Source organism: Protopterus annectens, chromosome 5.part1 (genome assembly GCF_019279795.1).
Source record: "Protopterus annectens isolate FY-2018-M chromosome 5.part1, PAN1.0, whole genome shotgun sequence".
In the NCBI taxonomy this organism is placed as follows: domain Eukaryota; kingdom Metazoa; phylum Chordata; order Ceratodontiformes; family Protopteridae; genus Protopterus; species Protopterus annectens.
Window position 1 is genome coordinate 792,407,385 of NC_056736.1, and position 27,309 is coordinate 792,434,693.

The window sequence follows — 27,309 nt, forward strand, 5'->3', positions numbered from 1 at the left end:
CAGAAGTCTCCTGCTATCAACTTCACAATTATATCTAATAATGGTACTGTAATAACTCCGGACACAACCACCAAACTTTTAGGTGTAACAATTGATCATAATCTAAACTTTGACACACATATCAACCTAACCATTAAATCAGTTAATAAAAAACTTGGTTTCTTCTACAGACGTAAACACTATCTCACACCTCTAGCTAGGATTGCTATTGCCCAAACTCACTTAATCTCCACCCTTATCTATGCATCCCCAATCTATACCAACTTATCCAAAAATAATCTTCATAAGTTGGAAACAGCCTATAATAACATAGCTAGATTTGCCACTGGTGCCTCTTTTCAAACCCACCACTGCTAAAATCTTAAATTGCTAGGATGGCTGGAATTGCAAAGCCAGATTCTTTTCCAGCAACTTAGTACTATACACAAGATAATACACCATCACGCAGATACACCCATACTCTCTACCCTTATCTGCCCATATAAAAATCTAACAACCCTTCGATCAGCTAATAAGGTACTAGTAGCTACCCTAAGTCCAACAACAAATCTGGAGATAGCTTGTTTTCAAACTCTATTGGTAATGCTTGGAACACTCTTCCAACTGAACTAACAGCTCTTTCTTCTATCCCACTTTTCAAGAAGCAATTAAGAATCTTCCTTAAAGACCAATGGCTTTGCCCATGCACAAATCCTGACTGACACTTTCTCCCCTAGCAGGACCATTCTTTACTATCTATCTTTAACATGCTAGTTCAGGTGCACTGATATTCTCTCTTAATTCCTAAAGTAGTAGCTCACCTCCAAAGGTTTGGTCAACTTTATAAACAATGCTACCCTCAAAAAAAAAAAAAAAAAAAAAAGTTTTATTAATCCTTTTACTCAAAATGTTTACTTATTTAGTCAGATATGTTGGTATGTTACTGTAAGTACTATATAAACGTTCCTGTATTTGAAATGTTTTACCTGTCCGACATTATCTGTATTGTATATGGTCAAGATTTCTGTCTTGTAAATTGTCTTAATGTGGAGCTTTTCTCCCTGGGCCTCCGCTAAAAACGGACATGCATCCAGTCGGACTATCCCGGTCAACAAATGTAAAATAAATAAATAAAAATAAATTATGAACTGAGAGTCATTTGAGGAAGTGCAACGTATCTGTCAGTAATCCATGTTATAAAGGAAATGTTACTGTCTTGACAGTTTTGTCGTATTTATAAATATATTAAATATTAATACAGTTGTACAGTGTCTTAGTCTGTTTGCTGTTTTACCATGCTCGTTAAGTGCAGCATCTTTGAAAGATGACAAAACACAGCATTTTTGTCCTGTAACTAGCAGTACATAGCACAGATAAAGCTCCATGTGCTGTAAAGAATTATGATTGGTCTCTGATCATATCCCTTAATTATGTATTCTCAACATGGATGCCAATATTCACCTAATCTACCAAATTTCTTGGCATCCAAATGTCAAACACATAATAAGCAGGTTATGAAATGGTAGTTGTCCTGAGGCAATTTCAATTAATAGGCTAAGTTTCAATTTAGAGCCTACAAAGACATGGTATAATAGCTCAGGTGTTTACCTCACATGTGAGTGGTACAGAGTTGGATACTCACTAAGGGAATTTGGATAGGCTTAAAAGGGTGCACACAGGCAGCTAGCCTAGTACTCACCTATGGACTATGGTCAGTGACCCACTCAAAATCCTCTGTATTACTATACTGAGAGCACTAGGTTAGAATCTGTAAGTTTATTGATAGAGAAAATAGATGCAGATAACAAGGACATGCAGTAATTGCAGAGTTAGGATAAAAGCACTAGCAGAGTCAGAAATTACTCTAGGCAAGCTGCTAGACTATGACATATCATTTGATATTAAATGATAAAAAATGTTCATTGTTGTTAATTGCTGTTAATTATATATCCAGCGTACTCATTATCCTCACAGGCAGATTCTCTTGCTCTTTATTAAATATTTTACCCTTTTATGATCCTAGAAACTGTAAGGACTGGTAATCATCCCTTGTGACAAACAGACAATTCAACACAGAATAGTAATGATGTCTCATGTTTCAGGCAAAAATATAAGGAAAGATGTGCTAATTCATAGAGTCATAGGTTCTTACTAAGTTTACGGCCAAAAGGATCTGTCAAGAAATTTAACCACATCACCCAATACTGGTGGAAAACTAAAAATGCCCCCACCCCATTGAATAACTGTTCTCCACATATCTCCAGTGAAAATTTGCATCACCTATCCAGTCATCCAGACTGCTTTTAAAGGTTTCCACATAAGCGCTCTGCTTGATAGATAGGGGCAGCCTGTTCCAGCCATCTTTTACCATTGATGTGGTAGTAAAGTGTTTAAGTCTTTAGAACAGATCTTTGCTTTACCACTGGTTCTATTTAGGTGAATGAAACCATTGGGTCATTCATAACAAAAATGACCACTCAGGAGTCTGCGTGATCCTGAGTAGAGGGGTAGAACTTTTAGTCTATCCGAATAGCTAAGGGTACTGAGACCTGAGATATTTTTGGTGAGGAAACTTGGAGGTTTCAAAAGATGTTTTATGTATTTAGCCAGGTACATGCAGAAGGGTGAATTATATTCAATGGTGGTCCTAATAAAGAATGCATAAAATGTGACTGTAACTTCTCTGGACCCAGAGAACATACCACAAAGGGTATATTGTGCATGGCAAAAGGATTTTCTAGCCACTACAGAAAAAGTTTATCAGCATAATTGCCTAAGTCCCTAATAACTGTCAGAATTAAGCAGGATGTTATTTGCATGGTCAGCAGTAATTATTTCATATTTACCAAAGGGAATTATACTGCATTTCTTAGTGATGTTGGTAAATGCATGATTAACACAGCAAGCATTAATTCAAGCTCTTGATTGAGAATATGAGTATCAGAATGACATTTGATAACCATCCAGTTTGTAATCATCAGCAAACTTGGTTATCTGTAGTGCTTCAATATTGGAGTTTATGTCACAGAAATATATAAAAGGGAAGGGGGCCAAGGGCAGGGCTCTCTGGAATACCACTAAATGCCCTTTTCCATCTAGAGCAAATACTTTTGACCTTAACAATATGGGTCCTGTCAGACACAGAGTTACTAATCCAGAAAACTATGTATGCGTTAATGTTGAGTTACAATTGTTTGTCAAAATACAGTGTATGGGAATTAGTCTCAAGATCCTTGACAAGGTCCAGATAAGTAACCCTTTCAAAGAACTCATCCATGTCAAGCAGGCATGTTTTGCCTTTTACAAAGCCAAAATGGTGTGCATCCAAGGATTAACCTCACCTATATAATTGTTTACTAGTACAGCTGTAATGTGTTCCATAGCCTTGTAAATATACTAATGAGACTAATAGGCCTGTAATTCCATGGGGCAATAGACGAAACACCATTGTGCAAGGGTAATGCAGCTGTCATTCTGTACTCCTTAAGGATATAACCATTGGTGTGATTGAGGTTGAACAGTCAATGGAATCATTTCACTAGGTGGGACTTTAAGCATATTAGCAGACATACTAGTATATTGTCAGGACCAGTGGAAGTAACTTAATTGTCCTATTAATTGCAGAACGTGTGAAATGTACGTGGTCCAAAAATTGATTTCAGGACTAGGAGTGTGAGGATGGAGTGGAGGTGACAGAGGGGAGGGTGTATATAGTAGAGCTGAAAGATAATTTGTCTGCAAGAATATTAGCAATGTCCTTGGGGTCAGAGAAGGGAATACCAGTGGAGATAAGGTCAGTACAGAATTTCAGGTTACTTCTAATCTTCCTATTATAGTTGAAAATGGCCTTACGGTTGTCTATTAGGTGTAATCCTAAATTCATAATTGGCCATACATTTTCTAATTGCAATTTTGAGAGGCATTCCTATATCTTTTATAATGATGAAATGGGCATGTTTTTGTGATGGTTGGGGGCTTTTTCTTATTATCATATAATTTGTTGATGTAATAGTTACATCATATGGGTTGAATTCTAAACCACCCTTTTGCTTCCACTAGATGGTACAGCTGCCTCAGTACCTCTATCCAAGAGGGAGTAAAATTCAGAGCAGTAGGCAGCAGCTCAGTTACAAGGTTTGCTGGGAAGTTACACCTTTTGTAATTATCAATAACATCTGATAGGTTCTGTAAATAATAAAAAACTGGTTTTGAGGTAATCCATGAAAGTAGAGGAGTTATTGGAGTCTGCAATTTCTATGTTCAGAGGAATTCACTGGTGACAGCAATCAAAAGGTATACATAGAAGCTGCAAATCATCCATTCATGCTATTGTTTGTCTTATATCTGCTATTTAAGGACAGCTTCAGGAGAAATAAATAACCAGTAACAACCAGGCCCAAGGACAGGACCGATGAAAAGATAAGGAGAAACCATTATATGGAAAGGACAACATAATGAAATGTACTGACAGAAGAAGGAAATCTGTGGGAATAGAAGAAAGAATCTGTGGGATATCTGTCTGTAACAGGCAGACTGTGACGGTAAGAATGAAAAATATCACAAGCTTGACACTTTGTTCAGATTAGAACATATTAGATAAGAGAAATAAAAGTAGCTGAATACTTTGAGAAGAGTAGGACTCACTGTCACCTGATACCATAGTTTATGGAGTGACTTTATGCACTGATTGAGATGAAAGAAAATTATGAGTGTGACTCTAGAAATAAAAGAGAGATGTCAAGCTACAGTTTCAATAAAGAACTACATTCTCAGAACACTGTTATGTGCAGGATGACAATAAACAGGCCTTTGCATGTATTTAATTATATTTGTTCATATATCATCTATTACAAAAACACTAATAATATGTTTTCTTTTTCCAAGACATCTGAAAATAAAGTATAAATAAATTATGGGTGCATTTCATTGGCGGTATGACAGGCAATGGACTTTTGCACAAACAACATTCATTTATAGCACTGCATATATATTATTGCCTTTTGAACAGTGTAACAGGTGGCAAAACATTATGCCATATGTTGCCAGATGCAGAGGCATACAAGGATAACTCCTCAACTGCACCCCAGGGGACCTGAATTAAATTAGTGGCTCACACATCTGCTGGAGCTAACTCAGGGGAGATGAAAAATGAGACTTAGTCAGCTTGTCTCTTTTTCAGGGTGAGGTGTATGTGTTCAGATGAATACCTTCTATGCAAGAATCTCCACTGTAGACTAGGAATCCCATGCAGATGTTCCTCATTAAGGAAGTCAGTGCCAAATGATCACATCTCACTAAAATATGAAAATGCATCACAAAGATCCATTGCATGACAACCCACTGGATATCACTGAGCAAGTGTGGGAATGTTTAATGTGACAATAAATAAAAAAGCAGTCCTCATTTACAATGGCAGTGCCACGTAAAGTAAACTTCACTGTCACCCAAGGGAACAAAGGAGCTGTTTGACCTTCATCAAAAGAGGCCAACAGTGTGGATGTTGAGAAAGCTCATTGGTTAGAAGATGACTGGAGCATGTATATACATATATATATATATATATATATATATATATATCTATATATGTGTGTGTCTGTGTGTGTGTGTGTGTGTCTCTCTCTCTCTCTATATATATATATATATGTATGTATATATATATATATATATATATATATATATATATATATATATATGCATATGCACATTCATTGTGTATGTCTCTTTCTCTATGTTTTTATATATATATATATATATATATATATATATATATATATATCTCTGTATTGGGTCTATATTAAATCAGTGAATGCTTAAAAAGTGAACTCTGACAAGAAAAATCACTGTTCCATACCCCCCCTCACTTAGGGGCTTTTGACCCCCACCCTCACTTATATATACCAACTCTAAGATCACACAGTTAGTGAAAAAAACCGCAAAATAAAGAAGGTATATATATATATATATATATATATATATATATATATGTGTGTGTGTTGTGTGTGTGTGTGTGTGTGTGTGTGTGTGTGTGTGTGTGTGTGTGTGTGTGTATATAGATATATATATATATATATATATATATATATATATATATATATATATATATATATATATATATCATGAATTTCAACTACTAAAGTGAATTAATTCCTGTAAAGACGTATGTTGTGATTGAACATAAAACTCCAATAAAATACAGAGGTGATATAGTAGAAGAAATTACTCTTTCAAGTGTCTTATGGACAGCCATCATTTTTCCTAAATTATCTGATGTTGCTAGTTACTTAATGCGTGAAGAAATGGATTCTAGCATCACCTAGCAGCCTCTAATCAGGACAGAGTTTCCAAAGATGAGATGTAATGACCAGGTATTTATTTATACAAAGCAGAGAAATTCCCATTCACTACCAAAGGTGGTATCGGTAAAACAAAATAATAGGCCAAAGAGTCCGAACTCCACCACCATGACTATTAAAACCATTTTATTGTATTAGAATAAAACTGTAGTAAAATCATGTAGAAAATCACTGGTAAAATGAACAAAGTCAAGAAGTCCCTTCACAAATGACAAGTGCTTTCGGTAAACCTTCCTCAGATCATATGAAAGACTGGGACTCATCTAACTTAAAAAAAGAATACATCCTCATATCATCATTTATGCAACAAGCCATCACTCTCCTTCCCAGTGAAGAACTCACATCAATCAATGAATAAGGCGGGAGGCACACCTTCCCCTTCAACCAATCTTTGGTCTTCTTGCTTTCAAAATAGGTCTCAATGGAACTACCATATTGAGACCTGGTGGACGCTCGGCTCGAAGAGTCATAATCCATTTAATCTCATTTCTCGCAGTTCTATTAGTAATATCACCTTGTTTATTCCCTGAATACATGCTTTCCATCACCTTGAAGCTGAATGTATGTGTGGGAAAGTGCAATACATGTAATGCTAGGGCATTATGCTCATTTGTGATTTTCTACACAATTTTACTACAGTTTTATTCTAATACAATAAGGTACTTATTTATGGTTGTGGATCAAGTGAAGACTTTCTATTGCTCTGGGAAGTTGATTCCTCTGAATGAAAATCATTAGTGGTTCATAAATTATGCTACTGATCGCACAACAATTGGACACATACTAGTCTAAAACTCCAGCAAGTGAAGGCTCATGAATTATACCACTTCCTTCCACTGGTCTAGGTATAATTCTATTGTTTTTTGTGGGAAACTGGACTTCTGCTCCAGTGCAAAGATTCATAAAGGTTCTGCTGGGTGTGGATTTCTGGATGGCATTCTAATTAGTCATTCTGTTTTGTTTTGTACTAAAACATTATTGTCCATTAAAGCAGACTCTGCACTATTGAAAATGTCCTTTGATTTTCTTTTAAATGTATTATGAAAATCCATTCCCATCTGTGCAATATCCCCAGAGGAAGCAGCATAGACACAAGTTTTATTTGCATCCTGTGTCTGTAGATCTAATTCATTAAAAGAACTACCTCCAAGTCTATAGACAGATCACTGAGACCCCTGCTTTATATTATATATAATCTCAAATATAAGAGAAATGAACTACAACTGGTACAAGTAGTAGAATGTAGTAGGTATCTAGAATAGCCAATAAAAGCTAATAAAATGCTAATAAAATTGAATACACTCTTGGTCACACTGAACTCATAAATATCAGGAAGACTGAACTCAGGCAATATTAGTTGTATATGGGGCATGTGACACTCCACCCCTCAGCACTCCCTTCACCCACTGCCTTATGTACTAGTCTCTGAGGTCATTGCATAGTAGAGGAATGAGGCATGTTTCACTGCAGTCACCACCACCAACAAAGCTGTTTTCTGTCCATTGCAGCATTGGATCTGCAAGTTACACTGCTTATGCCTGTATGAAAATAACCAGACTACATTGTGCTTTGCAATGTAAACCCAACATCCAAAGCCAGAATTCAAATATTGTTTGCTCAAAAGGTTAGTGATCTATTTTATAGCGATATGTTGATAGACTATATCACAGTATAGGACTATACACTATAGGTAATTTTTTCAATTGCAGTACATTAGTGGCACTGGGACAAGCATACATACAATTATATGCAATCCTCCATATTCCTTAGTGCCACAAGTACCATGTATTCCATTATCCTGCATTTGTTTGGTGAGTCCTGCAATACAGTCTGATTGCTGGTTTAATAATTAGTGCCTCATTCAATGCTCATGATGAACTTTTCAAAATCCCTAGCACATTGTAATATATATCTATAGTGCACATCAGTAGAATAAAAGCACAAGGCACATCACAACACAGTAATGGCCCTTCAAAGATGGATTCATGAGAAGCATTATGTTCTACATAAAGTGCAGTGTAGTCATAGGTGTCCCCATTCTATGATACAGGGAGCATGTATCAGTGGGAGTTAATCAGAAGCAAGAGGTAATGCAGTATCATTAAACCACAGAACAACCTATAGTGCCAGCAAAGTAGCTGGCATACAGACAGGTTAAAGACAACAACTAAATAGATGAGAAGCAAGTTCAAACACAAACTTACTATACATGCTGAAGAACAGAATTGCACTTTCATTCTGCATGCAGGCTTCACATCAAATTCTCATCAATATCATATAAATGTTGAATTCTACTATGTGGTTGAATTCCAGGTGGTCAAAAACACTGCAGTAAATGCCCCTGTTTAAATACTACACAGGTCCCAACACAGGATGCCAGTATGTTGTCTGGGGAGCAGGTCACTGAAACAATGAAAAGTTTGCGGGTTCAATCACCCGTTAGGACAGCAGGGGTCTATATTATAACATCGAAATCTACAAAGATTGAATGTTATAATATCAAACCCTAAACACCAAAATCCGCAAACATCGAACAGTCAGAATAGCGATTTTTTTCCCAGGGGAAAAAAAAAATCACTATTCTGAGAAACATATATACAACACAAACACACACAAAAAACAGCAATGCACACACATACACTTAAAATCCTACACCTAAACCTAAACTAAACTTTACATACACTACTAGCTATCCCCTTACCTTAACCCGACCCTAAGCCTAAGGTCTGTCACTATCACACACTCGCCACACCCACGCCCTAACCCTAACTCACCTAACCCACCCCCTATCCCTAACCTACACACAACCGCACACTTACCTGACCTGCTCCCTAACCCTAACTCACCTAACCTGCCCCCACTAACCTACACACAATCGCACACTTACCTGAACCAGACCCGTAACGCTCCAACATATCGAACGCTGAAAACAGTGAAGCCACAGCAATGGCCCACCGAATTCTTTCCCTGGGAAAGAATTCGGTGTCCTGCACCTTTGCTGTTTTCAGCGTTCGACAAAACTGGTTCGATATTATAACATTCCAACTTTATAAAATTCGATGTTATAATATAGACCTGGACAGCAGTATACCAGACAGAACATGCTAAATTTGTAGACATCTTGGCAACTGGCAGACAGTGTTGCTGCTGCTGTGCAACACTCCCATAAAGAAAGACTAATGTGAAAACTTCACATCAGTAAAGACTACTTTATCACCCATGTATGCATCTGAGGCATAAACTATAACCACACATGATAGTCCACATCATGTACAGTGTCACACAAAGTACTAATCATGCCATTCAGATCTGTGAGATACTTATGCATCACCCAAAGCTGCACCAGTCCTTCCATAGATAATCCCTCTCCAGTCCTCTCTGAGAACAACAGGATTGATATAACCTTTCCCATTCTGCAGACTGCTGTGCAAAGTAGAGCACTGCTGCTGATCATGTGGTGATATTATTGTGCTGACCCCTGGAAGACAACAGTTTTTTGGGTACATTCCACAAATGCTAAGATGTGTATATTGATTGGCTACCACTTAGTTCTGGACAGCAGAATCATTTGCATTGACTATGCCTATATTACAGGGGGGTGCTGTATATCATGAATCCCATAGATACTGTAGAGCAATAGGTGAAAGATTCACAATTACCCACATTGCTGCCTTCACTATTCCTGAAAATGTATCTCCCTCTGAAATCACTTTGGAGCAAGTCTTGGAATCTTTGTCAAAAGCCATACTGTGCTTGTTCTTTTTATTCTAATTATTGTGTGGTCTGATGATACTGCATTATCTCTTCCATGGGACCAGACAATATACCAGGCTGTATCATCAGTGCCACATATGCACCAACCGAGCCTCTACTTATACTGTTCACCCTCAGGCTAAGAAGAGGCTTTGTGCACCACACCTGAAGAACATCTACTGCAACTTTCTTACATAATGGATGCCCCTCTACAGACCTGGGTAACTACAGGCCAATCACCCTCACCAGAAATGTCATGGAAAGTGTCATAGTACAACTCATTAATGCAGACATAAACAATTTAAGTGATCTAGACCTACTGAGTTTCATTTTGTGAAGGGCTGGTCCTGTCTCCTAAACCAAGTCAACTTTCAAAAGGTTACACAGGCTGTGGATAACATGGTGAAGGCTTTTTGATAGTATCCCCCAGGTGGTATTATTGAAAACTTAAATAAATTTAACATACCCCCAACACACAGACACACTAACAAACTGGCATCAGATTTCAGGCTGTGAAAGTTGCTGATACCGTCTTTGAAATCACAATTGTAGCTAACAGGGTATGTCAGGGATCTGTATTTATTTTAAGACATCCAATCCAATATCACAGAAGTGTGGTTTACTATGCTTGAACACTCATGTGAGCAATTACCTCTCATTTAATCATCATGCTTCCATCTTAGTCAGGAAATTCTTCTATCTGACCCAGTTAATTTCCAAAGCAATATCCTCAAGATTCAAAGAAGACACCCTTTTACCTTTACAAACAACTAAGATGCAACAGGGAATGCTTTCACTGATGCCAAAGCAAAGGAAGCCACTGAAACCGGAGAACCTTTATACCATGAAGAAACTGAAGGGGAATTTCAGTTCTCTGAAGTACAGTCCTTAGAGGAGAGGGAACGAATAGATGTGGATTTGAAAACACTCCAGAAGGAAAGGGGAATAGCAGAAGAATTGGAACAATGTGATTTAGAAAGCAATGTGGTAGACAGGCATTTCTACATTATTCTTACACAAAAAGTGCTACAATTGCCATACATTCCATATAAACTAGTACAAAAACTAGTGAGGTTTAATAACCAAATTATGGAACATATACAGACAGAGAAATTATGGCACATAGTGAAAGAAAAGTATCGTCAAATACAGTGCCCCCTTTATTATGTACTAATCCCTTTTATATCACTCAGCTGAGAAGGTCCCAAAGACTTCTTAATAATAAAATTTATTTTTAAATCCCTTAATAGTCCCTGTACATTTGCACAGCTGTCCTGTCACTTTTCAGCCATGAAAATTCCCAATCCTTTAGATCTCCTATTCCTTTGGAAAACTACAGCCCTTCATACCACTCAACCTCTTACAGCATGAAATCTGGACAAATCCATAAACAATGGGTGTGTACAAAAGCCCAAAAATAGGGACAATTTTAATCTTACAAACATAGTTGATAGAATAACAGGTTTTGCTTTAGCATGTATTTTCTGAAGGCTGTGAAGTCTGAAACTCAAATGCCTGTCATTACTTTCTGACTTCAATTCTCAATGCATTACCAATGATTTGCCAGAAAACCAACATTTTATGAGGAACAGACCAAATATGTGAAATAAAGATCTGGACATTGTGTGAAAATCTGTACAATTGAGATATGTGTCCACACAAATATCAGCATTATGAGGCCTAACTCTACATCAACAAATAAACAAGTCTCACTGGTTACTAACATATTCTCAGCCTTTGTAATATAATGGCCTATGGCATAGCCTATGGAAGAGTGACAGTTAGCTGTTGTCTGGTGTCAGGATCCTTCAGATCATATATGCACTCAAATCCTTGAACAAGTGCCAGTATGACTTTGATATAGTTCATGCCAGTCTCATTGACTTGAGGTGCCTCTTCCTGGATTATATGAAGAAAGACATGATGGTGTGCTTAGACTATGTGTCCCAGGCAGGTATGAACCTGATATTGAACACCATTCTTTCTCCTCCAAGGATGATGCCACAATATGAACAAAAATAATTGACTTAAATAATTGGCGTCATTTGATGGAGATCTAATATTTGTCAGTCAGAGAAGATATGATTGGCAGGTCACAGTACGTCAGCAGGGATAACCTATGTGTCTCATCTATGGTTTATTGGCAAAGACATTGTCCACCCCCAATGCCTTTTTTAGGCAATGGCAACCTGATATACTTAGCAACAGAACAAAACAAACAAAGGAAAATATGAAGGTGGTATTGATCAATGCAAGGAACCTAGACAAAAAACACCACTTCTGACAAGATCTTCTCACCCTGGAGGACACTGAAGTCCATATAGAGACTGAACATGGTTTAAAATGGCAGAGAGCACTCTAGCTGCCCAAGGCTATAATGCCTTCCACATGTTTAGGCTTGTTACAGCACAGAGGGGGAAAAAGATGAAGGGGTCTCAATCTTCATCCAGGGGAGACTCACATCAAGGCTGGTGAAACAGTATGATGCACTAGAACTTTGAAGGGGTCTCAATCTTCATCCAGGGGAGACTCACATCAAGGCTGGTGAAACAGTATGATGCACTAGAACTTCTTCATGTCCAAATAACTATCAGGTCAAGTATTGTATTTTAGTGACCTATAGAGCTCCCTCTATAAATCCAAGAAAGTGAAAATGCCTATTTATAGGAACTAGAATCATTCGATATTAAACTCAATACCATTTTCCTAAGTGATCTAAACTGTCCAACAGACTGGGAAACCTACTACTAATACACAAGCACAGAGATTCCTAGACTTTGTCAATAAAAATGCTCTGGAACAATTTTTTTAGAGTACCCATTGGGGGAAAGTTAGCTTGGATCTTGCCCTTAGTAATATGTGGGCATGTTGCACCACCCCTTGCATAGCTTCATCTCTTTGCTAGGTTGCCATAAAGTCATCTGCTTTCAAATAAAATTAAAACGAGTGTTCACTTTCACCCAAGGTACCTTTAGAAATGTCTCGAAGACAAGATACCTGCTCCTAAGTGATACATTAGGAAACTTCAAATCCCCACCAAACCCATTTAACTCCATTGAATACATGGAAACATATACCACAACACTATACCATCATATAAACAGCTACATAGACACAGCTGTACCCTGTAGGAACAAGTGTAGGGATAACCCAATAAACAAACCCATATGACATAACCCTAATATCATCAAGCTTTTCAATAAAAGGAAGAGAATTTTGATAAAAAATAAGAAAAGTGATTCTCAGAATGATGGCGTGCTCTTCATTGAAATAAACAAACAACTCATAAGCTTAACAAAAGCCAACAAATTCATGTTTGAGCTTAAGGACTCAAAAGACAATCATAAGGCATTCTTTAGCTATGTTATAAACCTGGGAGGAAACTCCCAGATATGCTCAGAATTAGTTCAAAATGATGTGAAGATTACTGATCCTACAGACATTGCCAACATACTGGCTGACAGGTTCAGTGCAAACTTCTCCCCCCCTCCCCCCAAAAGGAGAGATATCTATACCAAATGATTGCAGCCCCCCAAACATCTCTAACACCCAGGTGAGAACTGCTCTCTCCAAGACAAAAAACACAGCATCCATGGGACCTGATGGTGTCCCCGGCTGTGTGCTCCACGAACTCAATGAGGAATTAAACCCGCAGTTAGGACAGCTGTTTAATCTTAGTCTCACCTCCGGATACGTACCCAGGGAGTGGCGCACAGCGACTGTGGTCCCACTTCACAAAGGCGGTGCCTCCACCAACCCTGGAAATTACCGTCCCATTAGCTTGACAAGCCTTATCTGCAAAGCCATGGAGAGGATCATAATGGATCTCATAAATAAAGACATATGGAATTTGCAGACTTTGGATCCAACCCAGTTTGGCTTTGTCAAAGGCAGATCATGCCTTTTAAACTTGGTTGACTGTTCCCAAACAGTCACCAAGGCCATTGATGAGGGAAAGGCAGTCCATACAGCCTACCTCGACCTGGCGAAGGCCTTCGATACAATACCCCACTCGGGTATCATTGAAAAACTCATCAGCTTAAATGTAAACCCATACATCACAAGATGGGTTGCAAACTGGCTGAGTGACAGAACCCACAGGGTCAGAGTTGCTGGCGCCATGTCAGACTCAAAGCCTGTCACAAGTGGTGTCCCACAGGGCTGTCCTGGGCCCACTCTTGTTTGGCATCTACTTTTCTGAAGTACAAGCAAACACAGGAGGGTTATGGCTGACAAAGTTTGCAGATGACTGCAAACTGGGTGCCATAGTCGAAAACACATCTGACACAGATATCCTTCAGAAGGGTCTCACAGAAACGGATAACTGGTGCCAGAGCCATGGCCTAAAGTTAAATGCCAAGAAATGCATAGTCATACCCTTCGGGAAAAACAAGGTTACCCCTAGCTACCATATAGGTGGCAATCCACTGAGCACAGAAGAAGTTATCAGGGACCTGGGGACCCAGGTTGACAGTAGCCTTTCATTCGACACTCATATTGCTAAAGTAGTTAGGAAGACCTTCTACATTGCCCACCTTATCATGAAGGGATTCACATCTAGATCAAGGGAGGTCATAGTCTCCCTATACTCATCACTCATCAGACCAATGATTGAGTACAATGCCCCATTCGCAATGTATCTGTCCCGACACTTGCAGCAGCTGGAGAGGCCACAAAAGTTCCTCACCAAAAGGATAAAGGGTCTCAAAATCTGTCTTATGCTGCCCGACTGAAAGAACTCCAGCTCTATTCAGTTGCTTACCGCTTGCTCAGAGGTGACCAGTGCCTGACATACAAGGCCATGTCAAACCCAGATTTGATGAACATGCTTCACCTCAAAAAATCTAGATCCCTCAGAGCCACAAGGGCGGGAGACTTAAACCTCGACACGGTTATTAATAGGACATGCTGGAGGGATAGATTCATCACCCAAAGACTCCCTATGCTGTGGAACAAAATCCCGGTATATGTGAGGCAGAGCACCTCGCTGGCCTTGTTCAAGAGGAATCTTGACCAATGGATGGGAGATCACAGATATACCCCAGGGATTACCTCAGTGTCACTGCTCGACAGAGGCACAGCAAAATAATGGGCATAGTTTCTCCAAACTAAAGGGGTGGCGTAAGCCACAAAACTATGGGCTAGGCTTGTAAATGCCCTCGGGCAGATAGCTTAGTATGAACCTATGAACCTATGAATTAGCTACCAAGCCAAAGACAATCACAAGGTCTTTTTAGTTATGATCATAATCTCAAAAGCACAATATAGCAATGCAGCAATGTACTGAGCTGATTGTGAATTCTGTTGCATACACTGAAGCTGAAAATATAGTGAACCTGCTGGCAGATAAAGTCATCTCTCTCCCCTCTATCTGTCCCTCAAGGTGTAACCAAAACTGAATCACCTCCATCTTTCACAGAAGACCAAGTGCTAAAACGTGCTACCAAAAGTTAAACATACTGTATCAGTGGGTCCTGGCAATATCCCTGGAAGCATCTTAAATAGCATGAATAATGATTTAGCCACCCCTTAAAACACTGCCATTCCCCTGCATAAAGGAGGACCTTCCACAGACCCAGACAATAACAGATTCATAAGTCTGACCAGCCTCATATGCAAAACCATGGAAAGATTTATCATGGAACTAATCAATTAGGACATACGGATCCTCCAAAGTTAGACCTGTCTCAGTTTGAGTTTGTCAAGAGTAGGTCATGCTTATTCAGACTGGTGGACACCACATACCTTGATCTGGCTAAAGTTTCTGACACAAATCCTTCACTCTAGCATACTATAAAAGCTATATAATCTGGAAATAGCCCTTATGTCACCCACTGGATTGCCAAATAACTCACACATAGAATAAAAGAAATCAAAATAGAGGACATTACATTCACAAAGAGACCAGTGACTAGTGTTGTCCCCCAGGGTTCTGTGCTGGGATGTCTTCTGTTTGGCATCTACTTCTCTGAAGTACAAGCCAATACCAAAGGGCTCTGACTGTCTAAGTTTGCTGATAACTGCAAGCTAGGAGTAGTCATTGAACACCCAAATGACATGGCCATTCTGCAGGTAAGTTTTTCCAAATTAACTGGTGCCAAATCATGGACTGAAACCGAATGCCAAAAAATAAATTATCATATCCTCTGGGAAATTGTCTACCCAGTGGAACAACCACATTTAACAATATATCCTTATGAGTTGACCCAGTTGTTCAGGATTTGGCCAGTTATGTGTACAGTGAGTTAACTTTCAACCAACATGTGTCCATTGCCATAAGAAAGTCCTTCTATTGGGCTGTGGCTAAGATGGCTAACTGAGAGCAGCAACTGGTAAAAGCTCTGTTACTGAAAACTGAAAATATTAGGGTACAACCCAACACCCTCATAATAGGCAATTTCAACTACCCCACCATTAACTGGGAAAACTACTCATTAACCAAATCTTTTTCTCAACATTTTCTGGAATTCATAAATTCCAACGCCTTGGATCAGCTTATCCACACCCCCACCAGGGGCAGCAATATCCTAGACCTGGTCATTACCAACATAGGTGACTGGTGTTCCACACCAGAGGTCAATTCCTTCTTGGTCAGATCTGACCACAAGCTAATCACCCTAGACATCCACATCCCGTCCCCAACCCCCATTAGGGAAACCACCATAAAAAATTTCTCCAAAGCCAACTTCACGCTTCTTAAGACTACCCATGCAGATGGACAATAGAGGTATGACTGCTGAATCCTACAGAAATGCACTTTATAAGCACTTACATGAGTGCATGGATCGTGCTATCCCTAACCGAACCAAGATGCTATCCTCCAAAAAAAGGAAGCCAATCTGGTGGTCCCCTGCCATAAACAAACTCTACAACAGAAGAAAGAAACTGTTGCAAAAAAAAGTAAAATCCCATGATTGGAGGAACTCCCTGGTCAGCCTCAGTAAGAAGCTGAGATCCCTCATAAAATCCTCCAAAGCTAGTTACGAAAACAAAATCTCCACTGATTCTAAAGACATCCACAAAGCATTCTATAGCTTTGTCAAGAATCTCAATGGCAACACTCAGATTTGCTCTGAGTTACAGCACAATGGCACTAATATACAGAACCAACTGATATTGCCAACATCCTGGCAGATAGGATCAGTGCTAACTTTTCCCCTCTCTCACACCCTAAAGGTCCCATCTCTATACCGGAAGAAAGCAAAGTTCTTGTAATCACGGCTGCACAGGTAAAAACCACACTCTCTAAAGCCTAGAACACAGCATCCATGGGACCTGACAAAATCTCAGGCTGCGTTCTACTTGAACTAAAGAATGAACTGGTACCCCAGCTAAGCACCATGTTCAGTCATAGCCTCATCTCAGGCTTTGTGCCCACTGAATGGCACACAGTGACGGTTATCCCACTCCACAAAGGGGGAGCCACCACAGATCCCGGGAACTACCACCCCATTAGACTAACAAGCCTGGTCTGCAAGGCCATGGAATGTATCATCATAGAACTTATAAACAAAGACACTGGTAATCTCCAAACTCTGGACCCCACCCAGTTTGGGTTTCTAAAAGGCAGATCATGTCTCCTAAACCTGATAGACTTCTTTGAAGCAGTCACCAAAGCTGTAGGCAAGGGTAAGGTGGTTCACACAGCCTATCTAGATCTGGCCAAGGCTTTTGACACCATCCCCTACTCTGGAATTATAGATAAACTCACTAAACTAGGTATAAATCCCTATGTCACAAGATGGGTTGCCAACTGGCTCACTGACAGAACCCACACTGTGAAAGTACCAGACTCCAAATCCGACTTCAGACCTACATAGCTTGGAGGGATTGGGATTTCTTTAAGTGGAGCATGTCCAACAGCTCTAGGTTTGATATAGCTTTGTATGTTAGGCAAAGGCACCTCTGAGTAGGTGTTATGCGACAGAATAAAGCTGGAGTTTTTTGAGACAGTCTGCGTAGGGCATCTGCTTGAGGCCAGTAATCTTCTTTGTGAGGTATTTCTGTGGACTTTCCAGTTGTTGTAGATGTCTTGTGAGGTACATACCAAAAGGGGCATTGTACTCTATAATGGGTCTAATGAGTGACTAGTAGAGGGGAACAATGACCTCTTTTTTCCTGGATGAGAAACCTTTTGTGATGAGGTGTGCCATGTAGAAGGATTTCCTGACTACTGTGGCAATGTGATTATCAAAGGAGAGGCTACTGTCCACCTGTGTCCCAAGGTCTCTTATCACACTTTCAGTGTTAAGTAGACTACCAGCTATGTGGTAGCTCATGGGTACAGAGGTTTTTACCAAAGGGGATGACAATGCACTTTTTGGCATTGAGCTTGTGGCCATAGCTTTGACACCAGGCATCTGTCTCAGTGAGGCCCTTTTGTAGGATGTCCACATCGTTAGGAGTTTCGATTATGGCTCCTAGTTTGCAGTCATCTGTGACCTTCATTAGTCAAAGACCTTCTGTGTTAGCCTGTACTTCAGAAAAGTAGATACCAAACAGGAGAGGACCCAGCACTGAACCCTGTGGTACTCCACTTGTCACTTAAACCTTGTCACCACAATAAACAGAACATGCTGGAGGGATAGATTCCTGTCCCAGGGACTTCCCATACTCTAGAACAAACGACCCATCTATATCAAGCAAAGCTCCTCATTAGCACTCTTCAAGAAAAATTCTTGATTGGATGGGAAATAGGAAATTCTCCCAGGGGATCACCTCTGGGGCTCTGCTCGACAGGGGCACAGGAAAATAATTTTCTTGGATGGCGAAAGCCATGGTACCTTTTTGGCTAGGCCTATATAGGCCCTAGGGACAATAGCCTAGTACCTACCTATGAGCCTATGAACCTATGAACAGAAAATATGATCAGAAATTACAATTTACAGATACTTGTTAGCTAATTTTATTTACTAACAGTCAGAGAAAAGATTTATAGCTTCATGTTTTTTTAAACCTGTAACTTTTCTGTCAGAATTTCAGCTGATTGTTTAAGAGAGAAAATACTTCAATGAGTCACTCAAGAAATGGTACTCGGGATCCTTATGTTAAAAAAGACACCCAGTCGATATTATCTAGTAAGCATGATGTATTACTAAAAATATACAAACTTGATACCAAGCTAGGAAGTTTCAAAGAAGAGACCAGACACAGGATGGAACATTTTGAAATTCTTATGAAACAACAAGGCACACAAATCAGCAGTATGGAAGAATCATTGAATGATCATGAGGGAAGAATAACTGAAGATAATTCTCAGGCAGCATTCCTTTTAAAACAAAATAACTGGCTCAAAGAAAAATTCCATGATTTAGAAAATAGACTGAGTTGAAATATCAGTAGAATGTATGGTATACCTGAAAAGTATGAGGGAGACAACATAATAAACTTCTTAACTATCTGGCTCCATAAAACATTAAATCTACCTGAAATTTTATATTTTGGAATTGAAATAGTACATAGATCCCCGAGAGCACCTTCAAAGAAGGAAAACTCACCACTATGGTCAATTATATTAAAGTTCTTGTCTAGTCTGGAAAAAGATCAAATATTAAAATCAGCATGGTGCAGATCACCTATTAAAATAGCTGATCTGCACCATGCTGATCACCTATTAAAATAGGTGAACATGTAATCCAATTCGACAATGATTATTCCAGTAAAGTAATGGGTAAAAAAATTCTGTTTACCACTGATCAAGGAACTTAAAAAGAACAATATTAAAGCCACTTTTTGTTTCCTACAAAGAGCAAATCATTCCTTCCTGAATAAATCAAAATAGTTACCATGCTGGAGAATGCATCCACTTTTGTTAACAGCAATAAAATCCTTAATAATACTGAAGAAACAGAGTGGAACAGTATCCCCGAAAAAACAGAGTGAGATGAATTTTTGGAAAATTGCTTCTAAAACTAAAAAGCCTAAAAGCAAGTGACTCTCATTCTTTGATTGCAAGACTATTATTTTCTGAAACAATAGATTTGCCCTTCAAGTAAATTGTTTGCACTGGACTATAAGTTTCAAAACATATATTAGTATGTATTAATATTTTAATCTAAAACATTTTTCATGATGAGGAATATAAAGTGTTAGGTTTACTGTTTTACTATATTACATTGAAAGACTTAATATATTCCATTTAACTAAACCTATAAGTGTGTTTCTAAATGTTAAACAAATAATTCCTGTAAGAGAATGTCATTACATTATAAGCAATAGAACTGGTAATTTTAAAGATATATAAGTTAAACATTTTATTTTATTTGTTCAACTGTGCTTAGTATGTGCATTGCTGGGTTAACTAAATGTCAAATCTAAGTACTATGTTAATTGGAAGTGTTAAAGTGCTGGTGGTTTTACTTATTTTGTTCTTGTTTTACACACTCCTTTCACAGATAATTTATGAAATAACTGGCAGAGAAAAAGTTTGAGAACAAAAGAATGTTCCTTTTCTTCAGAATGCTGGATTCTACCCATCTTGAGCTGTCCTGAAGAATATCTAGGTCAAAGTTCATGTACATGTACTGATGTCTGTGAAAGAAGAAAATAACTTTTTATTTTTTTTCTCAAGTATACATGTGAGAAATCAACTCAAAATAACACTTATTTTCTTTTCTTAAAAGTGAAGAATTGTTAAGACAAAAGCTATAGTAATGTTTAATACTGTAATGTAACATATTTGCTTACATTTACATGTTAATAGCTCATGCTGTAGTGTTATTAACTTTAACTATACATATTAACTGTACATATTAATTGAAAGAAGTAAAGTTAGATGTTTGTTATTGATTAGAACAGCTTAAATGAACTAAGAAGAATGAGAAACTTACAGAGGAGATTAGCAGCTTCTGTGTGCTATTTGTTATTTCACATGCTGTGGTGAAATTCTGATTTCCTTCCCAATATATATATATATATATATATATATATATATGTGTGTGTGTGTATGTGTGTATAATATATATATATATATATATATATATATATATATATATATATATATATATATATGATATATATCTATATATATATATATATATATATATATATATATATATATATATATATATATATATATATATATATATATATATATATGTATTATATATATATATATATATATATATATATATATGTACATATATATATGTATATATATATATGTATGTATATATATATATACCCTGACAAAAAAAAACTTTTAAAGAAAATGGAAAAAAAAATCATTAACTTCATTCTTATGGTATCCTAAAAAGCTGAAAATTGCTTACAGAAATCATATACGATTATGAGAGTATGGTGGTATTAGCTTCCCAATTGTAAAATCTTATTCTGTTGCTGAAAGTTCTAACTCTTTTATAGTCTGGATAGACCCAACTTATGCTAGTCAATGGAAAACCATCCAGCAGCAGATTACACTAAATGATTATAAATTTATTAAAGATGATAAATTAGAAATATGTAATAATACTTTTACCCGGTTAAGAAAATTTAATTTTTATGTAGAAGGTTCCACTATTCACTTCATTTATCATTTATTGAATTGAACCTCCCCCTTATTTTACTTATGAAGCAGCGTCCCATTACTCACTTCCTTTATCACTTATTGAATTGACATCCAACCAAATAAGCAACGTCCTTACCCCCGCTTTCTTATTTATATAGCCACCTTCAATACTCACTTCCTTTCCCAATTTATTGGAATGACCTTCTAAAACCAGAGGGGGAACAGAAGAGGGCACACCTATTCCTATTCTCCGCCCTACCTGATCTGACAATTGACCACAATCCCCACTATTCTGCTAAAAAGAGGGAGAGAGGGTGGGTAGCAAGTTTACACCAAAATGTGATTCCTTACTCAGTTTCACTTGCATAAATCCCTTAAGCCCCTCCCTGACCATACCTCATTTCCTCCCAATCATCCTTCCCTATTTAACCCTTACCTCCCCCCACTATCCTTACTCCTGCTAATATATTCAACTAACCCCACTCTGAAGATGTCCCAGGACAAATTGGTTTGTTACCAGACCTCATTTGTCCCAGTCCCCTTCAATAAACACATCACACCGAATGACATTTGATGACCTTTATTAAACTTTCATAAACATAACTTTGTTATCCAATATTTATTAATTACAAATGACAACACAATATAGCTGATTAAAATCGAACATCCACATCCATGTAATGTTAACCAGGACAGCATGACTTTGCTCACCCTGACCCAGTGAGAAGCGTCCATACCTCCAACTCACTTACTTATGAAGCAGCTTCCCACTACTCACTTCATTTACCATTTATTGAATTGAACCTCCCCCTTATTTTACTTATGAAGCAGCGTCCCATTACTCACTTCCTTTATCACTTATTGAATTGACATCCAACCAAATAAGCAGCATCCTTAGCCCTGCTTGTTTATTTATATAGCCACCTTCAATACTCACTCCCTTTCCCAATTCATTGGAATGACCTTCCAAAACCAAAGAGGGAACAGAAAAGCAGCTGTCCCTCTTCTCTACTCACCAGCCTAACAAAGCTGTTTCCCCTCTCTCCAATAAACTTTCGGCAAACTAACCACCATTAATTCATTAGGCCAACATCATTCAGTGTACCCTATCCCCACTAACTCTAATGGATCTGTATCATCACCTCCTAAAGCCCTATCTCATAACAAAATAGCCATTTACCCAAACAACCAAAAACAAACCAATAATCCCTTTCTTCATGCCTGTATAATAAACCATAAATTTATAACCCATTATAACCTCTACACATAGATTCATAGGTTCATAGGTTGGTACTAGGCTATCGACCCTAGGGCCTATACTAGCCTAGCCATAACAATTCCCTGGCTATTATTTCCCACACTATTTACTTCCCTGAACCCCTGTCTAGCAGGGCGACTGATGTGATCCCCAGGGTGAATGTCCTTTCTCCCATCCAATCATCAAGGTTCCTTTTGAAGAGGGCCAAAGAGGTCCTCTGCTTGACATGTATGGGCAGTCTAATCCAGAGTCTGGGGAGTCTTTGGATCAGGAACCTATCCCTCCAGCATGCTTTGTTTATTGTGATGACAAAACTTAGATCTCTGGAGCATGTGGCTCTGGGGGATTGGGATTTCTTTAAGTGTAGCATGTCCAACAGCTCTGGGTTTGACATGGCCTTGTATGTTAAGCAGAGATCGCCTCGGAGTAGATGATATGCGATAGAGTATAGCTGAAGTTTTTTAAGGTGGTCAGCATAGGGCATCTGCTTTAGGTCCATGATTCTTTTAGTGAGGTATTTCTGAGACCTTAAATAATCCATATCTCACTGCCAAGAGAAGCATCAAGAATTTAAAAGACATTACCAGCCAACTGTACAACCAAACCTTAAGCCCCACAGCCAATAAAACTATGGAGACGTGACTGCCTACCTTCATGCCCCTTACATCCCCATTTTACCACCCAAATGAATGTAATAACCAGATGAAATCCCTTTAAAGTCACTGCAGTAACAACCCTAACATCATCAACTGTCAATTATAACATAACATGCATTAAGTGATCATCATGGCATAAAGCAACTAACCCATAAAAGTAGCCTTGTATACTTTTTATTTTTTTTATTTATTTTTTTTTTAATCATATCAGTACCTACCAAATGAACCACCAAAATTCCAAGAAGCCCAATGTCTCTCAGAATTAAGCCATGGCAATGACATGCCATCATGCCGAACTGCAACCCGTCTATCCACCTAAAAGATACATTAATCACCAACCTGATTTTCCTTTCTTAGTGGATCAGTTGCCTAGTAATCCTACCATCATACCCACTATTCTTATAAAGCAAGAAAACATTCGTAATCCCAAACCACCCAACTACTAACTTCAAAACATCCATGAAACGGCAATCACACAACCTATAGCCCACTGACCCACCATTTATCAAATGCCAACCTTTATAACCAACTTACTTTGACAATAGTAATATCTTAGTTTTCACGCTATGAAACCTACCCTGACCCCTCTAGCATGTGAACCAATATACAAGGTCTAGCAAATAACATCACATTAACACCCATACAACTGAAATGGTAGTCAACAACATCTCCCTGACCCACTGAAATACCCCACCTTGTTGACAAGCCTGAACCATATCTGTCAACAATCCATCCCACCAATCTTCTACCCCCTGGCAGCTATGATACCATGTGCCCCAACTAATAGCAACCCTACCATAAACATTACTAATAAAGCTGCCCCAGGCTCCTGCCACCTCATGTAATCTTCTAAACTAACCTGCAAAGCCGCAGCTAACAGTGCCAGTGACCCATATCACTTCCATAATATCCAAGTGAGACTGGACCCTACTTCTAAAAAAATCATACATATACCAACCACCTCCTATCAGCCCAAAGTGCAAGTCATCTGATGCAGTGGCTACTCGCTCTAAAGACCTTAACTTGGTATGTAACATTAGACAACCTGCTTAAAGAACAGATTGTCTTTCAACAGATCCCACACTATAGAATTCCCCCCTATGTCAACATGACACCTCATTGGCCCTCTTCAAACAGTCTGACAACTAAATGCAAGTACATTACTTGTAACTAACTACACCTTGACCAACTGACTGCCTTACCACATTCTCAAGCCAGCCAAAATAACTAAATCCTCCCACTGAGCTCCTTCTCTCAGGCAGCTGCAACACGAGTTTAATTAATCTGACAATACCCTACCATAAGCCTTCCTTATAACAGATACCCCAAACTCTTGCAGTAAGCCTAAACAAAGCCTAGCTTCAACCTTCTAACTGCTGCACAACCAAACACAATTTGAACAACTGAATAGGTAACCGGAAAATCACCCCAAAGATCCCCCCATGTCCCCCTTAAACAAAAGGAACAGAACCTGCACATGGAAGCAAGGATAGTAATTTCCTGTGGTCCTATGAGTTTTGTGACTCCATCCCACTTATAAAACCCCAGACTCCCCTAACAATCCCCAACCCTACTTTATCCTGCCCCATTCGTTTCACTTTTTTTAATTAACACTTCTTCAATTACATTTTCAAAATTATTATTAATAATCCTGCTTACATCTTGATAGATTTTTATTCCTAAATATTTTGGTTATTTCCTTCCCAATTTTATATATATATATATATATATATATATATATATATATATATATATATATATATATATATATATATATATAACCCTGACAAAAAACTTTTAAAGAAAATGGAAAAAAAAACATTAACTTCATGCTTATGGTGTCCTAAAAAGCTGAGAATTGCTTACAGAAATCATATATGATTATAAGAGTATGGTGGTATTAGCTTCCCAATTGTAAAATCTTATTCTGTTACTGCAAGTTTTAACTCTTACCTCCGGATGCTCCAGTTTCCTCCCACATCCCAAAGACATGCTGTAGGTGGATTGGACACTCTAAATTTGGCTCTAGCCACGTGTGTGTGTGTGTGTGTGTGTGTGTGTGTGTGTGTGTGTGTGTGTGTGTGTGTGTGTGTGCGCGTGTGTGTGTGAGTGTGTGCCTTCCATGGAAGGTTGGGCACCAGGCTGGCAACTCGACACCATAAAACTCTACTTCCAATTATGAGCGGACAGATGATCCGCTGTGGCGACCCTAACCGGGAAAAGACAAAAGAAGAAGAAGAAGATAGTCTGGATAGACCCAACATATGCTAGTCAATGGAAAACAATCCAGCAGCAGATTACACTAAATGTTTATAAGTTTATTAAAGATGATAAATTAGAAATATGTAATAATCCTTTCACCCGGTTAACACAATTTAATTTTTACTTAGAAGGAAATTAATTTCAGTCTTTAGACTCTGTGTATATGAAATCAGTTCTTAAAGCAGTTAAGAAGTGTGTTTTAAAAGTCCATTAATATAAAAATGGAAATTTATGTGGTTTCCAATTGCATATACCTCTAGATTTATGGAAACTCAGAACAATGTTAAAATTAATTTACTTAAAAGAAACGGATTAGTATGATGGTCTGATTGCTTTAAGAAATGAAAAGATAAGTCCCCACAATATTTAATGAAAGTTGGATGAATCTGCTAACCAGTTAATATTATCCATCAGTAAGATAGTAAATTAATTTGTCGAATATATGAATGCTGTTATTGAAGGTAGATTGGCCTACAAAGAAAGCCTGTCCAAGCTATGTAGGTTAAGTATAAATAATAATAATAATAATAATAATAATAATAATAATAATAATAATAATTCAATGCAAAATTCTGGAACTTTTTAGATAGCAGTGGATTAAGTGACTCGATAGACAGTAATAATAAAACTTTGTTACTTAAATCAGTGATTCAAACTTCTTCAAGTTTATACTAGAAAGTTTTTATGTGGAAATATATACATAGAATGTTTGCTACTCCCTATAAAATCTCTTAGGTTTAGTAAAATGACTTCATCAGTTTGTTGACGTGGTAAAGATGTAAAAGCTGATTGGATGCACATGTTTATGAACTTTGAAAAATTAAATGTATATTGGAAAGCGATAACTATGTTTTTTAAGGGGTTATGGTCTCATAATTGTTCTTTAACTAGATCAGTAATACTAATGACTGTTTCACTTACAGTATCTGTAAAAGCCAAACAGCTAAAAATGTTTTGGTCTCTCTTTACAAAAAACTGGAAATCAAACTCAGGTCCTACATTGAAAGATTTTTTTTTAATTTAACAGCAATACCATTTACAACTGAAAAAAGTGATCAGAATAAGATCTATAAATCATGCTAAAACTTTTGGTGTTTGGGATAACCTTGAAATGTTACTACTGAAATGCCAAGATTCTTAATGTGTTAATTGTATAAGATTACCTTGATGATCCAATGTATTCCTACAATTGTATAGCAATTTGTGAATTTGAATGTCTTCCTTTCTGTCTGTATATTGTAAATATGTTAAATTAATAACAATTTTCATAAAAAAAGGAAAATAAAGTCCTTCTGTATTACATAGCTCATATACAAAGGAATTCTGTCTAGATCTAGGGAAGTCATTGCCCCTTTTTATTCAGCCTCATTAGGCTAACCATGGAATACAATGTTTTCTTTGGCATGTATCTGTCAAAACAAATGCAGCAACTGGTTTACACACAGAGATACCTTACTAGCAGGATACAAGGCCTAAATAATATGAACTGCATGGTCCAAATGTCACTAAATTCAGTATCTTACAGACTATTAAGAGGTGACC